Source organism: Pygocentrus nattereri, chromosome 14 (assembly GCF_015220715.1).
Source record: "Pygocentrus nattereri isolate fPygNat1 chromosome 14, fPygNat1.pri, whole genome shotgun sequence".
Taxonomy (NCBI): Eukaryota; Metazoa; Chordata; class Actinopteri; order Characiformes; family Serrasalmidae; genus Pygocentrus; species Pygocentrus nattereri.
This window is the reverse complement of record NC_051224.1, coordinates 25,874,085-25,895,236: the sequence shown is the minus strand read 5'-3', so window position 1 is coordinate 25,895,236 and position 21,152 is coordinate 25,874,085. Positions and strand designations below refer to the sequence as shown.

At 40.3% G+C, this 21,152-nt stretch overlaps 1 long non-coding RNA gene across 1 annotated transcript; it reads left to right on the top strand.

Moving 5' to 3' along the window:
• The first annotated feature begins 1,699 nt into the window (after nt 1-1,699).
• On the top strand, nt 1,700-20,709 carry LOC108436952. Its single transcript, XR_001858572.1, has 2 exons — nt 1,700-2,137; nt 20,551-20,709. It is a non-coding gene; the product is annotated as an uncharacterized LOC108436952 (long non-coding RNA).
• Nucleotides 20,710-21,152: the final 443 nt, after the last annotated feature.

Here is a 21,152-nt window from a genome sequence, read left to right as displayed (position 1 = left end):
AGTCATCAATCCTGCTGTAGTTCATTAAGGAGTCAAACGGTGTTTATCGGGTTAGCCTCTGGGCTAACGCTAGCTTCAGAAACACTCTGTTACGTGAGCCGTTTTAAAAATGCTTACCTGCTGCGCTGAATCAAACTCTGAGCTCGTTTACTATACGACTGTGAATGCAACTACTGTTACTTGCTATTTAACTAACCTAGGTTAGCTAGGTTACGTTGGTACAGCATGTTTACAGTTTGGCGCTTTAGGCTCACCTGTGGGTCAGCGCTAGCCTTACTATTTTCACCTCCTCTGTCTCTCTCCGCTCCTTTCGTTTGTCTGCCTTCACGTGAGGTAGATGGATGATGGCAAATCAGAGCCATGATGGGAAATTCTGCCACCAAAAGCGGCAGAAGGAAGCCTGTGAACTTAGCACGCGAGATACATTTTCCCAACCTTTGCCACCACAGTGGTGGAATAAACCAGATTTAGATTTTTTGGGAGCCGTGGATGCCGAACATATCGCTGTTGAATTCCTGACGAATTCACTATTAAAGAACAGTAATAAAGAGCGCAGAGCGCCCCCTGCCTTGCTCCACTTCAGATAAACACTACAATGATAAAGCTCTTCTAACAATCATCCATTTTTACCGGCGTCACTGTCACCATGGCAACGTTTGCATAGCTTCATGCTTTGCCTCGTTGTGAGGCCTCGTTTTTAACTGTAGCTCTATTTTCCATCATCAATATTTTATATAAACTCAGAAGACTCGTGTTGGTTCACTGGTGATTCTGTACAGTAAATAAAATGTCTATATTTGCGTTGTAGTCATGGCGACCCGTGGTTCCTATCACCACCACTGTAAAGACATCTGTACCATTTCACACCGAACAAGTCTGAATCACACTGTTTACACCTCGGCTACAGGGGAATTTTGAAAAATTGGCAGTATTCCCCCCTTAATTTCTAGGTTATATTAATCGAGGTGAAGTGAGAGGGCCATGGTTAGTCAGGGCCAAACACACACACACACACACACTATTACAGGGCGGAGCAGCAGGACTGAGAAACTAAACCACCAGTGAAGGAACTGGCCGATTTAAAAGAGGGCGTTGAGAAGAGAGCAGACCGGAGTGGATTTAATGCACTGGAATGGACTTAGTCGACAGGATTGTTCTCACTGAACTGGATTGACTAGATTGTAATTGAATGACTGGACTGGATTGGGTTAACTGGACTGTAATCTCTGAACTGAACTCATCTGGGTTGATTGGAATGAAGTGTATTTACTAGTATTTATTATTTACTAGTATTTAGTATTTAGTAACATGGATTGTAAATGTATTTACAATCCATTCCATTCCTAGAATGTAATGGATTGATTAGACTGGATCAAACTCATGGAACTGGATTGGGTTTACTGGACTGGATTTACTGGATTGGAGTAACTGACTGTGTTGACTGGACTGGAGTATATTTACTGGATTGGACTGAAGTGGAGTGACTGAAACAACAACAACAACAATAATAGTAATGTAAAAGTACAGTGCAAGCGAAAACATTTTATTTTATTTATTTTTTAATCAGTGATGGGAGCTACAGCAGAGTTACTGGACTGGATTGAATGTACTGGATTATCCGGACTGGATTTCAGGACTGGACTGCCTCTAAAGCAGCCTCTAGCAGTGTGACTCAGTGCTGGAGCTTCTCAGTTGCACCAGAGTTGCTCCGTCCACCTCTCTTTTGTGGAGAAACTCAGCACTGAGAGAGAGAACTGGACCAGAGCAACTGGATTAGACAGAACACACTGGACTGGACTGGATTTACCGGACCGGGCTCACTTTAGTCACGGTTTAGTTTAACTTTTTTTTGTACAGCTCCAGTAATGTGACTCAAACCTGGAGCTTCACAGTTGCATCAGTCGCACAGACTTGCGTCCAGTTTTCTCTGGTGGAGAGACATGGCGCTGGGGAAGAACCGGACTGGAATAACTGAAACGGACTGGACTCGCTGGCTTGGACTGACTCTGCAGTAAAGTGTGTCAAAGCTGGAGCTTCACAGTTGCTCAGACTTGTTCACAACTCTGTCCAGCAGCTATGAGGAGCTAAACATGTGCTGTGGAATGGCCTTCACACCGGTCAGCTCACGCAGTACCAGGTAAGATTCAGTTCTCCGACACAAGATTTTCATTTTGTGTGCCTAACAACTTTATAACTGCAGTTGTAAAGCCTATATAACTGCTAATATAACAATATTAACTGATATAGTCTTAAGAAAAAAGGGCTCATGACTAAGCAGAACCACTTTCGGTTCCTTGAGAACCCTTTCAGGGCATGGTTCTTTAAATAACCATGTGTTTAAATGACTGGGATAGGCTCCAGCATCCCCCGCGACCCTGAGGGAGAAGTGGCTTAGAAAATGTGTGTGTGTTTAAATTATATATGTGAGGGCGAAGTGCCTTTTGTAAAATCTGAAGATTTTCCACGTAATGTATAGGTTCCAATGAAAGGTTCCTCCAGAAGCATGTAACCAAGCCAAGAACCTTTTAGTTTAGGTACCTTTTAAGAGTGTATGCGCCACTGTAAACTCCAACATTGGCCCAGTTATGCTGTCCTACAAGGGTTCTTTAGTAAAGGCAGCGATTGTATATAGAACTGTGACTAAACAATTCTTGTTCTATATGATGTACTATATGGTTCTTTGAGGAATCGTTTAAAAAATGTTCTAAATAGCCCCAAAGAGGGTTCCCCTGCTGTTACAAGTCACAGAACATTTTTTTTGTACTATTTAGAACCCTTTGTGCTAAATTCTAGCAATGGCAGCTCTCTCCATTTTGCCTTTTAAAAACTAAAGTTCCTAAACGGTTCTTGGCTTGGACGAACAGTTCTAGGTAAAACTTTAGCTGGAATAGAACCTTTGTGTCATGTGGAGGCTCCTTAAATGTAAAAAAAGGTTCTTTACAGTCACACATCTCAAAACGATCCACTGAGAGGTTCTTCAATAGAATCACTCCAAAGAACCCTTTTTGGAACTTTTATCTTTAAAAGTGCATGGAAAAACCTTTAATCATTAAACACACTATGTGGAGGTTCTTTATACTTTAAAAGGCTCTTGACACTCACATACGCCATTTACAATACAGGTTCTTTAAAGAACAATCCAGTGAAAGTGGTTCTTCTTCTAAAAATCCTTTCTGGCATCTTTATTTTAAAAGTGTAGTTCAAAACTTTAAATAGGATAGAGTCTTTGTATAATGTGGAGGTTCTTTCATTTTCAAAAATGTTCTTTACACTCACACATTTCATTTACTGTAAATAACTATCCATTAAAAGGTTCTTTAGGGAACCAAAGACTCAGTGGTTCTTCTCAAAGAACCCTTTTTGGTACCTTTAGTTTTAAGTGTGCACCAAAAAACCTTTAACTACTAAAGAACCTTTTTTAAAATGCTGTAAATGACACCAAAAAAGGTTCCACAACTCTTAGAAGTCACAGAACCTTTCTGGTACTGCATGGAACTCTTTGTGTTAAATCCTAAAATTATGACTCTCTTCATTTTAAAGTGAACAAAGAATTTATTTTGGAACTTTTATTTTGAAGAGTGCAGTTGATTAATATGGAGATCCTGGTTGCCAGCATTAAAGGGCCAACATCATGGAAAATTTCAGATTTTTAAAAAACATTAATGTAGTATGTTAACACTGTTAAAGATTCAAAACACATCATTCACTTTTCACACATTCATACTGTTCATACGGTCCATTTATGGAAAATAAGCTGCGAAATCAGCCCATTTTGAATTCACAACTCATTAATTTTGTGATGTCACATATTACTTACATCAGTCTAGCTCCACTTATTCATGTTAAATTTTTAATGAGTGTTTCAGGCTTTAACTGCTTTTAAAATTAGGCGCAACACAGCGCAGCCAAACAGAACAGAGCTCATTTACATATTTCGGTCTTAAAGGCACAGAAACAGTCTGTTTAATTAAGAGGTGAAGAGAGGCTGAAAAAAGGTAGTGTAAAAATGAATGACTGGTTTTTGGTGAATGAATCCACACTAACGTTCTCAGTGGACTTCAGGAGAAGAAATAGTGGAAAAAGTGGGGTATGGGCCCTTTAATGAAGCCTGCAGTGGAGTGTGTGAACGAAGGCCGCAGCTCTGTGTCCAGTGCGTTAGAGGTTGGGTCTTTGCGGGCAAGGTGAGCATCTACACTCTCAACTGGCCTACAAAGTCCCAGTTTCTGACTCACATAATCTTCCACACAGTTTCATTCATATTTAATGATATTTAAACAAACACCCAGGGCAGATAAACGTCTCCTGCAGCGGCAGCTTATGGAGTAGTTTACATATGATAAGCCTGAGTGAGGAAACACGGACGGCTTTGCTCAGTTTAGTAAGAAAATAAACTTCTACACTTGTGTTTCCGCTGTTCAACAGTGAGCAGGTCAGGAAATGATCAGCATTAGACTGTAAACGCACTTCAGCTCATTTTTTACCTCCATCATCATCCTTCACTTTATTTTCTTCTCATGTCTTAATTTCTGTGGAAATGATGCACATTTTACTCAATTAAATTCAATGCAGCACCTTTTATAATGTTTGAATGTATAAGAGTGGGGTCAGCCTAAATTTAGACTATGCATATTTTTTTTCCTGTTTTAAGAGCAGGTTTTCAGGACAAAGATTAAGTCTAAATCTAGACTCTGTAAGATTTTTACTATTTGAAGTGTAAGAGCAGGTTTGCAAGACTAAGATTAAACCTAAATCTAGACTCTGTAAGATTTTTTTTTCTGTTTGAAGTGTAAGGGCGGGTTCACTGGACTATGATTAAACCTAAATCTAGACTACATTGGATTTTTTTCCTGTTTAAAGCGGAATGAGACTAAGTCTAGAATTACATAGATTTATTTCCTGTTTGAAGTGTAAGGGAAGTTTCCTGGACCAAGATTAAGCCTAAATGTAGGACATATCAGATTTTTTAAGTGCAGGATTAATATTAAGCCTAAATCTAGACTACATACATTTTTTTCTGTTTGAAGTGTAATGGTGGGTTTTCAGGACTAAGCCTAAATCTAGTACATGTGAGTTCTGTTCCTGTTTGAAGCAAGGGTGGCAAGAACCAAAATTATGCATAAATCTAGACTACATAGATTGCTTTTCCTGTTTGAAGATGCAGATTAAGACTAAATCTAGACTGTATATAATTTTTTCCTGTTTGAAAGGTAAAAACAGGTTTTCAGGACTAAGATTAATTCTAAATCCAGACTGCATATATTTTGTTTCTGTTTGAAGTGTAAGGCCAGATTTACAGGACCAAAATTAAGCCTTAATCTAAATTACATATATTTTCCTCTTTGGAGTGTAAAAGTGGGATTACTTAGATTGAGTCTTAATCTAGACTAAATTGTTTTTTACCCTTAATATCAACTGAAATTATCACATGGTACAAGGTTATTCAATCTATTTCTTAGCATGTTTTAGTTTTTTTTTTACATTATTTTATCCAGTTTAGTTTTTCTATTGGTTGATTATTTTTCATCTTTCAAGCACTTCAAACACAATTATCTGCAAATGATAAAATTACCTTAACATATATAATCACTTGTAACAAGTAAAATATGTTAAGCAATAGACAGAATTACCTTGTAATATTGAATTACATAAATAAATGAGTTCAAATATTCTCACAGGGATCTCAAAATAAAACATATTATTGTATTGACTACATTTAAAGGGCAATTCCACTGATCTTTCAGAATTATCCCATAACTAAGTGTGTGGGATGTAATCAGAGTAATTCAGAGTGGTTTGGTGTGAAATGGTTCAGATGTCTTTACAGTGGTGGTGATAGGAACCAGGGGTTGCCATGACTACAACACAAATATAGACATTTTAATTACTCTACAGAACCATCAGAGAACCTACACGAGTCTTCTGAGTTTATATGGAATGTTGATGATGGAAAATCTGAAATAATATGTTTTCTTTGGGGACTATTTTGCCTCACAGCTCCCTGCATGTATCCCTCCACCATGAATGGAGTTTAAGTTCTCAAAACTATCATAAAACAGTGTCTCAGTCATCAGGCAGTGAATTCATAACCATTTCATGTAGAAACTTTCTGTGAGGGAGCTTTTAGAGGTGGACGTCTGGTTCCTATCACCACCACTGTGAACAGTTCTGACTCTGTAAGTTTCTCTAGAACAGCGTTTCACACCAAACCACTCTGAACTGCTCTGTTTACATCTCAACCACTTACTCATGAATCTCCTGTAAGGTTCACGCAACTAAAGTTGAATGAAAGTTTCAAAGTGATAGAGAGAGAGACAGAGAGGAAGCAGGAGAGAGAAAAAAGAGAATGAAATAGAGGGAGTGAGAGAAGAAAGAAAATGAGAGAACGTATAAATGCCCCTCGTCTCTTCTCCCATGAGAGAACCTCTCTGGAGGGCGAGTGATGAAGCTGGGTGAAGGTTCTCTGTGGAAGTGAAGAACAGTAGAACGTGGTAATGTGCTGGTAATGTGCTGCAGATGTTCTGCTGGTTATATAAAGCCACTCAGGTCTGTGTGAGCTGACCCTGCTGTCCCGTCTGCGCTGTGGTCTGTGTTTGAGCGTATATATTGGATTCTGGGATTGGGCCCAGCAGGGCTGATTAGAGACGCTGATACTGAGCACAGCTGCCAGCACTTTTTCACTGCCATTTAACATTGTTTAACTCATTTGTGATCAGCTGTACTTCACTGCAAAAAACATGTCTCATATTTTATATTATATGGCTGTATATAATATATTATAATAGAATTTATCACTGCTGTCAGAACAAAACCTTATATCTCAATTTTTGTTGTTTTTCTGTTTTTGACATTGTTTGAAAATGCCTGTTGCTCTTTACATTGTGTTTCGTGATGAATGGACTAAAAGAAACGGCCTAAAATGACTTGGAAAGACATTTTTTTTCCTTCTGTAGAAACAAGATTTTGCACTGACAGCAGTGATATATTATATTATATTATATTATATTATATTATATTATATTATATTATATAGCCATAAATTAAGATGCAAGTGAAAGCATTTTAAATTACAGTTATACATAATATTTCAGATTTTCTGAGATATTATATGATAAATCAACCTAGATAGATAGATAGATAGATAGATAGATAGATAGATAGATAGATAGATAGATAGATTCAACTTTATTGTCATTACTCAGTACAAGTACATGGCAACGAAATGCAGTTAGCATCTACCAGAAGTGCAAATAGTAGCAATAGTGCAAAAAGAGACTGTGCAAGTGTGCAATAAATAGGCATAGTGCAACATTACAGTATATAGAATAAATTACTTATAGATATGCAAAAAAATAGATTATAGGTGTGTAGATATATACATGAACATGGTGGAGATGTACACTGTATAGGATAACTGTTGCGATGTGTTATTTGATTTATATATTTGATCTTCTTTGCGATATAAAGTGATCTAATAGACAAAAATGACTTGAAGGGCCAATATCTGGGATTTTTCCTCCCTTTTTTAAATATGCACTCTTAAAAAGTTGGTTCCTCAATGGTTCTGATTCTACATAGAACCATTTAGTTCTTTTCATGGTGAAATAATTCTTCAGATTAATGGATAATGTGTTGTGTTTAGTTCTATCTAGCACCAAAAAAGGGTTCTTCTAAGCCTGACATTATACAATTTTATACAGCACATTCTCCCTCAATCTGAAGAACTCTTTTGCAATGCAAAGAACCCTACCATTTCTTTTCTAAAGGATCCTTGAAGGACCATAATTTTTAAGTGTGTAACAAAAGCAAAACCCTTTTGGGTTCTTCATAGAACCATTTACAGCACATTCTCCATCAATCTGAAGAACCATTTCACCATGCAGAGAACCAAAATGTTCTTTGTGTGTTTATGGTTCTATATAGAACCGTTGTTTTCCTTTGAAGCACCATGTTTTTTAAGAGTGTACTATAGAAACATTATTATCAGTTTCCGTCTGTATGTAGAAACTAATCTGCAAACACAGCTCATTTTGCATTCAACGTTTTTGTGATGTCATACATTTGCATATTTTCATCTACACTTGTTTAGCCCTGCCCACTCACACTGAAGTTATAGGAGTGTTTCAGTTCTGAGTCCTTTCTGAATGAGGGGTAGTACAGGGCAGCCAATCAGAACATACAGTCTTAAAGAGATAGTAACAAAAGCATCTTTAAAAGTGGGCTTCTGTGTGAAAAACAAAATAGTACAATTGTTGGATATGGGCTCTTTAACAACAAGCACACATGTAATCTGATCTTTCAGTGCAGTGAGACAGATTCACTGGATAAAATGACAAACATGTTAAATGTCTATAAATGGGTTGAATAATCTTCTAATATGCTCACAACAATCTCACAGTGAAATATAAGATATTTTTCCACTTTTTCCGCTGGCTTCAGTGGCTGAGATGTATTTATGTGGAGAGCACGTTAGCGCACGCCATTCCAACACAGACAAACACAAACCCAAAGAGGAAAACGTGTAGCTTAAAGAACCGAGCTGAACTCAGTAACCTCTCTCAGCTCCTCCCTCAGATCCCAAAGCAAAGCCCCCCAACCCCCCTCACACACATACACACACACACACGCACCAACACATACACACACATACACACACCCCCACACACATACGTTTATAACAGCAATTTATGAAGAGTTTGGCATGCATGAGAGAGAGAGAGAAGATAAAGAGAGAGAGGGAAAGGAGGGGAAAAAAGAAGGGAGAGTGGGAGTAAGAGAATGAGACCGAGAGAAGGAGAAAGAAAGAGAAGAATGAGAAAGAATGAGACAGAGACAGAGAGGGAGGAAAAACCAACAGAGAGAGGAAAGAGAGAGAAAGAAACAGAGAAAGATGAGAAAGGAAGTGGAAGCAAGAGAGATCAAGAAAAAAAAAGAAAAAGGCAGAAAGAATAAAAAAGATACAGAGACAGAGAAAGAAGGATAAAAAGAAAGGGAGAAAAAAGAGGGAGAGAGGAAAGGAGCAAGAAAAAAGAAAAATAAAGAGACGTAGAGAGAATGAAAGAGAGAGAAAGGGGAGAACAGAGAGACATGGGAGAATGGGACGAAAGAGAATGAAAAGAAAAAGTTAGACAGAAAGAAAAGAGAGACACAGAGAGAGGAAAGAGAGAGAAGCAGAGAAAGATGAGAAAAGTAGAGGAAACAAGAGAGAGAGCAAGAAAAGAAACTGAAAACGAGAGAAGAAAAGAGAATATCGCCTCACCTCTTCCCAACGTTCCTTTGCTTGTTGTGGAGCGCGGTGTTTAAAGTCCCATATGAGAACCTCCCTGGAGAACAAGTTAGGAACCAAAAGGCAGCAAGAAAAATGAGGGACTTTTAGGGGCAGCTGTGTTTTATTAACTCAGTCATAATGCCCCTAAAAATCCTTATTGCTCTTGCAATGTTCGGCGCACTGAGAGCGGCTACCGCACTAAACACAGGTCTAAACATGCTTTAAGCAGGCACATCAGCCTGATCTCAAACTCTTCTCAATCTAGAACCCTAATCTGCTCAGATTTGGCCTGTTAAAGGGATCTGACTGACCCCAAAGCACAGGAACAGAGCTCTGAGTCTGGGCTAGACAGCTACTACTGCACAAAGAAAGAAAGAAACTACTGTAAAAAGGCTTTTAAAAAACCTAAATACCATTAATTGTAATATAAATAAACAAATAAATGAACAGAATAAACAAAGAAATCATTAAAGCATCCAGTGTTTTTATCTATGAAATAAAAAAGTGGGGTCAGTTCCAGTTTCATGTACGCTGACCACAAATAACTGCTGTACTGTAATAAACTCTGGTGAAGGCTGACTGATAAAATGGTCAGGGATACATTTATCACAAAACATTCAGTGGCTGTATGAGCCCATAATTCATATTCATATTATATGAATATTATTCTGGCAGTACAAAAGAGACCCTTGTCTCTAGCCCAGTATCCAGAGCCTAAACTCACCCCTGGGCAGCTTCAGTTCTGGACAGACAGAGACGCTGCTATACGCCATATGTCATATATGGAGGCTGAAAAAGTGACCCAGTTTAAAATGATGCTCTGTTTTTGGATCTCATGGTGTTACATTCATGTAAATCAGACCCCACCGATCACCTGGTACAGCGATTCAGTCCTGTAACTCCACCCCTCCTTTAACACCTGGGTCACCTCGTGTCCTGAAAAGATGTCTGTGGTGATGTTGTGGGCTCACTGGACACTTGCGAGCTTCAGGAGTTTTACACAGCAGTAAAACTAGGTGAGAGAGTTGTATAAGAGGTCAGTAGAGAACAGCAGCGCCCTCTGCTGGATGAAACAAGCTCAACATGAGACGTCTGCCCGTGTGCTCTGCTGCAGCTCTTTCTTAGGACTTTCTACAGTGTTTTTAATTCACAGTTAAATACGGGGACAACTCCAGACGGAGACCGGCTGCCAAAATTCAGGACTGTGTCAATAAAACGGGGACGCATCTCGAGGCTAATGTAGCTAACAAGTAATGAATGCAAATAAGTATGTTCGCTAATGTATGCGATTTCTGTAAAGAGAGAGTCTCTGACTTTACATCCACAAGGTGGACCAGCAAGATACGAGTGTCTAATAGAGTGGAAAGTGAGTGGACACAGTGTTTAAAAATTCCAGCCGCACTGCTGTGTCTGATCCACTCATACCAGCACAACTCACACTAACACACCACCACCATGTCAGTGTTACTGCAGTGCTGAGAATGATGCACCACCCAAATTGTACTTGCTCTGTGAGGGTCCATGGGGGTCCTGACTACTGAAGAACAGGGTATAAAGGGGCTAACAAAGTATAAAATATGGTCAGTCGGTTGGTGTATACAAAATAATTTTTAAGGTTCTTTCTATTCTGAGGAGTCTGTCCCAAAACCAAACCTGTAAATTTACACTTAAAATAATGCTCACTTTTAAAAAAAGAAATTGAAGTATGTTTTTTATCTAAGGAGAAGTTGAATGATTTAGATTTATCAAGAGTTTAATTTTTTTAATAAAAAATGCTGTCTTGCATTTTCATGTCATTGCCAAAACACAGATTTTTATATAGGTGGAGTGTTATTTTAGCCATGCCCCTGCATTTTAGAGCAGGAAGTGAGGCTGCATCCTTGTCCCTCATGACCACATGGTGAGCAGTTAGATCCCATTGTTTAAGTAAATGTGTCCCAGAATCTGAAAATCAGTGAGGAACATTAACACTCATCATATTTTCTGCAGTTCAGCACTTTTTAGTGTTTTAATGTAAAATATTATGATTTTCTGTGTGAACAGCTGTTCAAAGCTGTGTTTGCTGGTCATATAGTGGCATTTGGGAAAGTTTGGTAGAGTTATGATTGGTTCAGTAGTAACAAAATGGAATGTTCAATCATTACTTTTAATAAAATAAACATAGTTAAGATTCAGAGTCACTCAGGGCAAAAGGATTTTAGTCTAAAGTCCAAATCATTTAAAAGTCCTAAATGTGTTTCAGCTCTGACTCTGAACCAGTTCTGCAGAATCATCCAGATAGTTTTTCTGTGTAATTTACTCCACTGTAATGTGCTTTTCTAGATGCAGCACTGCTTCCGTTCTGCTCCAGCAGCCTGTGTGAACACTAATCTGTTAGTACAAGCTACAGAAATGAAAAGCAAGATGTTGTAGGTCAGGTTCGGAGGGAAACTGGGTAAATTGGATTTTTCTGAAACTAATTTTTGGCCTAGCTTTGCTCTTACAGAGCTGTGCAGTGGTGGATAGAGGGGCTAGTGTTACAGTGTTGAATGAAAATGTTGCTGGCAAAGCTGGACAAAAGCTCCACACTGTCTGACTCACTGTGCTGGATGTAGTTAAGTAAAAAAGACGCTCTGATGACTCAGCTCTCACTATACACACCCGAAACAGACACAATGATTGTATGGAACCTCCAGCAGCGTTCCCAGGCGCAAAAAATACTCCACGATGTGGTCTAGAGCTGCACAGTGTATGATTTGTTAATCCTTATAGTCAGTGTGTGAAATATCCCCAGATTTTGGGGGTCTCGTGTTGGCTGCTAACTCTCTCTCCATAGCGGCACTGATGTTTCAATGTAAGTAAATGTGTGTTTTATCAGTTGTTCATCTGTAAAGTCTCTGTTGAGATCTCCCTCGTCTCCTCTTCTGTCTTCAGTGTGTGAAATGAGGAACGGTCACTCTTCACTCCAAATTCTTGGGAAACTGGGTGAGTTTTCAGAGCATAATCTGGCAGATGTTGAAGGACCTCAGGCGCCTCAGAAAATAGAGACGACTTTGGCCCTTTCTGTAGAGGGCATCAGTGTTCTTAGTGTATATTGTTAATATACACTCCCAGATATTTGTAATCCTCCACAGTGTTCACACTGACCTCCCTGATGGACACATGGGTCACCGGTACCTTGTCCCTCCTCGGGTCCACCACCAGTTCCTTTGTCTTTGTTGCGTTGAGCTGCAGATGATTCAGCTCGCACCATGTGACAAAGTCCTTCACTGTCATCCTGTACTGATGTCCATGGTGTAGAGGGTGAAGATGAAGGGAGAGAGGACAGTTCTCTGTGGGACACCAATGTTGCTGACCACTCTGTCCGACACACAGTGCTGCAGGCGTACATACTGTGGGCTGCCAGTCAGGTACTCAACAATCCAGGACACGAGAGGGGCATCCACTTGCATCTTTGTCAGCTTATCACCCAGAAGAGCAGGTTGAATGTTATTGAATGCACAGGAGAAGTCAAAAAACATGATCCTCACAGTGCTGGCTGGCTTGTCCAGGTGAATGTAGATTCGGTTGAGCAGGTAGATGATGGCGTCCTCAACTCCCAGTCGGGGCTGTTGGGCAAACTGGAGGGGGTCCAGAAGTGGCTGGACCATGGGCCGGAGCTGATCCAAGATGAACCTCTCCATGGTCTTCATGACGTGGGGCGTCGGTGCCACTGGCCTCTAGTCCTTGACGTCACTCGGTCGCGGCGTCTTCGGAACAGGAACAATGCAGGATGTCTTCCACATCATAGGGACCCTCTGGAGATTCAGGCTCATGTTGAAGACATGTTGCAGTACTCCAAAAGTTGGGTGGCACAGGCTTAAGCACCCTCAGGGCCTGCAGCCTTGTTTGTGTGGAGTCTCTTCAGTTGTCTTCTCACCTGGTCAGCAGTGAGACACACTGTAGAGGTGACAGGTGGGGGAGGGGTGGAGGTGTGAGGTGGACAGTCACAGGAGGGGGGCAGGCTATCAGGAGGGGGAGGGAGGGGGAGTAGAGTGGGCTGCTGAGGACTGGCAGCAGAGGAGACAGGATGGGGAAGGACAGAGCCTGCGGTGTCAAATCTGTTAAAGAACAGATTTAGCTTGTTGGCCCCATCCGCACTACCCTGTACTCCTCTGTTGTTGCTTGACCTGAAGCTGGCGATGGTCCTCATTCCACTCCAAACCACAAGTTTCCACTCCAGCTTCCTCCTATAGTTGCTTTCTGTGTCCTTAATATTAGCATACAGCAGGTCCAATGTTTTTTCCTCTCGTGGGACAGTCCACATACTTAGTGAAGTTTGGTAGTGCCTTGGCCATAGTGACATGGTTAAAGTCACCCGACATGGCATTAAAGGCACTCGGGTCTTGAGTTTAGAAATGCACTATAGTTGATTAAATGACATCACACAACGATGTCAGGTTGGCAGAGGGGGGGATGTAAACAACCACAATAATGCTCCTCGTTACTATAGTGGACAGTATCTCCGCCAAGAGCACTCACTGTCCCCTAGTGTGTGTGTGCTCATTAGAGTGTATGTAGTGTTTCACTTGACGGATGGGTTAAATGCGGAGGTGAAATTTCCCTGTTGTGGGACTAATAAGGATCACTTAATCTTAATCTTAGTAACGTGGGAGAACTCTCTGTAAATAATATGGCCAACAGCCAACAGCTCAATGTCCAGGCAACAGGCATGTTCCTTGATGGTAATGTGACCAGGGTTACACCAGAGGTTATTAACTAACACAGCGAGCCCTCCTCCTTGGCGCTTACCACTCTTGGTGCAGCCCCGGTTGGCCTGAATAGTCTGAAAGCCATCGATGGAAACGTCATCAATGTAGTTTATATCCCCTCTTCTGCATAAGCCTCCGTCGTCTCACCCTCCTCTGCATCCCCTGTGCGTCAATCTCCATAGCTCTTTGGGGATGTTAGTTGTCCTGGTCGCCATGCTGGCTGGCTTCAGCGCGATCAGCTGATCCTGGGTGTAAACAAAGCAGCCATGTTGCAGCGCAGCAGCGAACCAGGAGAGTGAAGGAAGCACCTTCACGGCGAAAAAACAGAGAAAGACTCTCTCTACTAGCATGTTTTGAGAGGGCACAGCTTCACTATGTTGCCTTGTCAGGTAAATAAAGTATTAGAAAAATAAATAAAAGTTAAAAAGAAAAACAAAAAACACAAATGGGATCTACTGCAACAGGCTGCATGCATGGCCCATGTATACACACTGGCATTCTCATTAGGCTGAATGGATAACTGACTCTAAATGTAGGTATTGTGATATAAACTGAGTCTGTTCTACAGTTTCTCATTAGGCTGAATGAATAACTGGCTCTAAATGTAGGTATTGTGATATGAACTGAGTCTGTTCTACAGTTTCTCATTAGGCTGAATGAATAACTGGCTCTAAATGTAGGTATTGTGATATGAACTGAGTCTGTTCTACAGTTTCTCATTAGGTGGAATGAATAACTGACTCTAAATGTAGGTATTGTGATATAAACTGAGTCTGTTCTACAGTTTCTCATTAGGCTGAATGAATAACTCTAAATGTAGGTATTGCAATATAAGCATGATGCTGACTACATAAGTCTATTAGAGGTAGGTAAAAGTGTCATCTGTTCTGATGCTACAGTTATACTCAGCTTGGCTCAGATTTACTGAGTGTGTGGAATCTCGCACTGTGTCCGGGACGTCCTGAGGACACACACCTCTCATTAACACACGTAAAATGATTGTTTCTTTCCACCACAAGAGCATGAGACAAACACTCAACAGCTGGACCTATTATTCATCTTCTCTCCAATCAGTTAAAATTAAAAATATTTCTAATATGATGTTGCATGCAAAGTGTTTCTTATACAGTAACACAAGCTACAAGGAAGGAGTTTTGAAAAAAGTGGTCAGTGGGTGGAACTACAAGGGAGGAGTTTCTTATAAAGTGACCAGTGGGTGGGGATACAAGAGGGGGTTTCTAATGAAGTGGCCAGTGGGTGAAAATACAAGGGAGGAGTTTCTTATAAAGTGACCAGTGGGTGGGAATACAAGAGGGGGTTTCTAATAAAGTGGCCAGTGAGTGGAAATACGGGGGAGCAGTTAATAATAATGTGCCAATGGGCAGAGCTACAAGGGAGGGGTTGCTAAGAAAGTGGCCAGTTGGCGGAAATACAAAGGAGGAGTTTCTGATAAAGTGGCCAGTGTGTGGGGATAGAGGAGAGGGGTGTCTAATAAAGTGGCCAGTGGGTGGAAATACAAGGTAGGGGTTTCTAATAAAGTGGCCAGTGGGTGGGGCTATAAGGGAGTGGTTTCTAATAAAGTGGCTAGTGGCTGAAGCTAAAAGGGAGGTTTTTCTTTGCAACAATTACAGTTTTTAACTGTGAACCTACAAAGGACTCCTGTATGGTAGGTGTTTCTGATATAAAGACCAGTGAGTGTATCAATGAGATGAAAATACTGAATAAACTGGAAAATCAGTGTGTGTTGATATGTGTATTAGTAGATGAGCTGACAGATGAGTGTTTTGTGACTCACACGCGAACCACACCCTGAGACTGACTCACACACACACTCACGCTCAGGAATTTGCTGGAATAGAATCATCTTTCATGACATTCTCAGTCAGCCAGCGTTCTGATGAAACGTATCTCAGTTAGGGGTGTGTGGGATGGCTGAAATGTAATATTGTGATAATTAAAGATCTTCACTATATACAACATACCCATCAATTACTGAATATTCAGTCAAAGTGGCCATTAAATACAAATTATTCAGGAGATATTTCTGAGGAGATTGGACATATAAGATAATCCACTTGTATAAGGTGGGAGGAAGTCAAAGGAAAACTGTTTAAAAGCTACAGACTCCTAACAACCACCTGGAAGAGCTGTTAGACCCCAAAACTGCCCCCATCAGATAAACAGCACTTAAAACTTTCATCTTTGAGAGAGAAGCGAAAATCAAGCTGCTTCAGATCTGAAAACATCCACAGGTACTTCTGTCCATCCTTCCACTGTGAGAAGACGAGTCAGTGCTATGGGTCTGAAAGGACGTGTAGCTGATCAAGAAGAACCTCACTGAGAAAAGGAGGTGGACACATCAAACAAAGAAGCTGAACAATGGACTGACCACCCCAGAGTCCAGACCTCATCATCACTGAATGGGTTTGATTACCTCAGAAAATCATGAACCAGCTTCTAAGACTGAACTTTGGAAGAGTGTCTGCAGATTCTTTGGGGAACTGAGAGTGAGTCTCCTGAAAAGAATGGACTCTGCATCAGCTTTAAGGTAAACATCTGTAGGAATCATTGGATCTGGTCAACATCTCTTTTCATGAGTGATGAACCTGTGAACAAGAATGATGTTCATGGAAGGAGGCCACAGAGGAACGCCTGTGCTCTCCAAAAAAACATTACTGTATGCTTGAAGTTTGCCAAAGCCTTTACTCTCCAAAACACTGCTGTTTTCTGGACGAATGAAACTAAGTTTGAACTGTTCAGCACTACGTATGGCCAGTGTATGAAATATCCCCAGTATTTGGGGGTCCCGTGTTGGCTGCTAACTCTCTCTCCATAGCGGCGCTGATGAGTCAATGTCAGTAAATGTCTGTTTTATCAGTTGTTCTTCTGTAAAGTCTCTGTTCTAGCTCAGTTCTGCACTCTTCCTCACATTAACTGAGATCTTCCTCGTCTCCTCTTCTGTCTTCAGTATGTGAAATGAGGAACAGTCACTCTTCTCTCCAAACTCTTGGGCTTCAGCTCATTCTAGTTTTTCAGAGGAATCCGGGCAGAGTTATAGTTTCTAGGCTATGAAGGACCAACTGGGTTAACCAGTGTGCTACAGCGCCACCCTGACGCAGAGCAGTGCTGCCGCTCTAGTAAGTCAAGATCAGCAAAGACAGAAGCTGATTGCGGGTGAAGCAGATGAACAATGAGCTTCACTTAATCTGGATTTGAGCATCTGTTTTCACCTTATGGCCAGCATAACAACATTGCTGATCAAGTTGATCTTCAGGGACCCCCCAGAATTTTGATTTTGAGACATTTAAGGTATCGAAGAGGTTAATTAGAGGGTATTTCACGCTTCACATATGGCATAATAAAGGCACTGCATATCACCATGACAACATCAACCCAGAGGTAAAGTATGTTGGATGGAAAGTCATAACTTGGGCCCAGACCGATCCCCATTGTCAGGATGGAGATCTGCCAGCTGAAGCTTGGTAGAAGCTGGGTGATGCAGTAGGACAATGACCCTAAACACAGAAGTAAATCTGCTAATCTAGAGCTAATCTAAAGCCGTTCATACCAACTATCTGAGCAATATGGCTGAGCTGAAGCAGTTCTGTAAGGAAGAATGATCCAGTGTTCCTCCAGAACATTCTGCAGGTCTGGTCCACAGCTACCATAAGCACTTGTTTAAGGTTATTGCTGCCAAAAGAGGTTATGACATCTAATGGTTTACTTACTTTTTACACCAGCGCTGAAAGATTGTAATTGTTTGTATGTTATTAGCTTTAACACATTGTGCTTGTCTATACTTGTGATTTATCATCACAAATCACATTTTATGACCAATTAATGCATAAACTTAGGTCCAAGCAGTTTGTATACTTTTTGCCATTGAATATTTATGATATAATAAATAGTATGAAATAATATATAATATAAGGTTATATATAAGTTATATGCCTTACTGACCCTTTACCTTAATTATGTTTATGTCATCAAATGATTGAAGATTCTTTTTTCCCTAGTAAAACAATCATAACTCTACCCAAACTTTACCAAATGTGTCAGTAGTGACTGTTTTGGTGATAATTTTAACTCATTTTGAGCTCAGAAACTCATGACCAGCAAACAGAGCTTTGAACAGCTGTTCACAAAGAAAATATTTTACATTAAAACACTAAAAAGTAAAAACTGCAGGAAATATGATGATTCTTAATGTTCCACACTGACTATCAAACTTTGGGACGCATTTGCTTCAAAACAATGGGATCTAATTGCTCACCATGTGGCTATGAGAGACATGGATGCAGCCTCAATTCCTAAAATACAGGCTCCACCCACAACCTAAAAGAATGTTTTGTTGTGTTTTGTTTGTTACATGAAAAAAAAATCTAAAAAAAAAAACATTTTTAGAAATGTAAAATTAGGAGTTAGGGTTTGTGACAGACTCCTCCCAATAGAAAGTACTCTATAAATGATGATTATATATATTTAGTTTATTTCTATCGCTATTAAAGTCTTCATTTTAAATCAATCAGAACAAAATCCATGTAAATATCTAAGATCTGAATACTTCATTGTTTTTTGGTTTTATTATAAATATAAATAGTTGTGTTTTACTGTGGGCGTGCAGTTTGAACTAGTTTGGTAGAATGATCCATAAATATATGTCAAAACATTTACCTCCATTTTTGTTGTTTCTCTGTTTTTGACATAATTTGAAAATACTCCTTGGTCTTTACATCGTGGGTAAAATAAAGGTCCAAAATGACTTGGAAAAAATTCTTGTTCCATTGACTTACATTAAAAGTACAGTATGTTTTTTCCTTCTCCTGTAAGTTTCTACTTTGGAGATATGAGGTTTTGTTCTAACAGCAGTGATATGTCAGTGTTACTGCAGTGCGGAGAATGATCCACCACCAAAATAGTACCTGCTCTGTGAGGGTCCATGGGGGTCCTGACCACTGAAGAACAGCAAAAAAGGGGGCTAACTCAGTCAGCACGCAGAGAAACAGATGGACTACAGTCTGTAACTGTAGAACTACAAAGTATAAAGCACCTGTGTAGTAAGTGGAGCTGATAAAATGGACAAGAGCGTAGAAACAAGGAGGTGCTCATAATGTCATGCCTGATCGGTGTATAATTAAAATATGGTTTTGTTATGATTGCTAAACAAATAGTAACAGTTATTTAAGATTACTTCAGCTGGCTAAGTGGCATCCACACATTGCTCCTCACTGCATACCCTGGCGAAAAACTGTACCCTGAGTGGTAATTGGCTCTGGTCCACCTGTGGTCAGAAGCCCAGCAGAGCTCTGAGAGAGTTTGTGTGAACAGTGTGAGATGCGCCAGCAGAAATAATAGAAAGTGTCAAAAGTAAGTGCTGACAGAGAAACATGAAGGAGAGGAAAAGGGGCGGAGCTGTTTGGTCTCCGGCTGGTTCAGTTGGACACATTGAGGCGTTTAGTGATGATCTTAGAGAGAAAGAGAGAGAGAGATTCTGTGTTAGTGATGAAGGATAAATACTGAAGCCCTGCAGTTAACATTAACTCTGTAAAAATAAACAGAGATGTTTTCTAACAGACAGTAATGTGTTTCTAGCAGTGCTGTGTGTGTAAGTGATTCTTAATGAACTCCTGCTGATCGTCTTTACTGCAGAGTTTTAATCTGATCTACCGGATTCTTTCCACTTATACAGTTTGTGTAAGTTTGTGTACCAAAAACAGCCATAAACAAATTTTACATGACATTTTCCCTTTATCCCTGTAGGTACTGTGCTTTTGATATATGATATATGTAAATGAGCTCTGTTCTGATTAGCTGCCACATTCAGAAAGCAGTCCAGGCTGAAACACTCCTTGTAACTTTAGCATGGACTGCAGACTGGTTGCGGCTAAACTGTTGTGGGCTGAATGGGTGGGGCTAAACTGCTGTAGGATGAATGGGTGGGGCTAAATTTCTCTAGTTTGAATAGGTGGAGCTAAAAGGCTGTTGGTTGAATTGGCGGTGCTAAACTGCTGTAGTCTGAATGGGTGGAGCTAAACTGTTGTAGCCTGAATGGGTGGGGCTAAGCTGCTGCAGGCTGAATGGGCTGGGCTAAACTGCTGTAGGCTGAATGGGTGGGGCTAAATTTATCTAGTCTGAATGGGCAGAGCTAAAAGTCTGTAGGCTGAATGGGTGGGGCTAAGATGCTGTAGGCGGAATGGGTGAGGCTAAACAGCTGTAGGCTGAGTGGGTGGGGCTAAATATCTCTAGTCTGAATGGGCGGAGCTAAAGGTCTACAGCAGTTTGGCTTCCCCATTCAGCCTACAGCAGTTTAGCCTGACCCATTCAGCCTACAGCAGTTTATCTCCACCCATTCAGCCTACAGCAGTTTAACTCCACCCATTCAGCTACAGCAGTTTAGCTCCACCCATTCAGCTACAGCAGTTTAGCTCCACTCATTCAGTCTACAGCAGTTTAGCCCCACCCATTCAGCTACAGCCGTTGCTGATGAGGTTAAACTTCTGTAGGCCTTTTTTATTTATTTTCTTGTATTTATTTTTATATTTCTTATTATTACAGGCATATAAGTGGAAGGCAGTGGTGTTTCTTCAGACTGGTCTGCTGTGAAAGTTAAAGCTGGTAGAAACTGACCACGGTGTCAGGTGCCGTCCGCTGGGTTTGTTTGTGAAGACACTGTTTTCCATTTTATATGAAGCATAAAATTGACTTAATAACAAAGGCATGTGGATAGCCCACATTTTCTGAGCTTTAATAAGACATAAAATTTCTTCACAAAAATATTTATGTTCACTTTTCAACTCATTCCATCCTCTCGTCCCGAAATTTACTCTGGACAGGAGCCTTTTAGAAACCAGACGGCTCCTTTTAAAACCCTCCACAGAAACAGCAAATTCTCCATTCCACCTTAAATGGTCATCCAGTTACATTCTGGCACTAGAACCCAGCAAACATTACGTCATGCAGTTAGCACCATGCTAATCGGTGGGGTATAAGCTTCCATTACTTTTTTGCTACATTAGCTCCAGTGCTAAAACTAAACATCAAATATGAAGTGATGATAAAAGACATTTTAAGCATAAATAAAGTGCCCTTCACAATAATCTGGTACATTTATCTGTTACATAACTTAAAAAAAAGAACATTAGCACTTAGAAAACAGT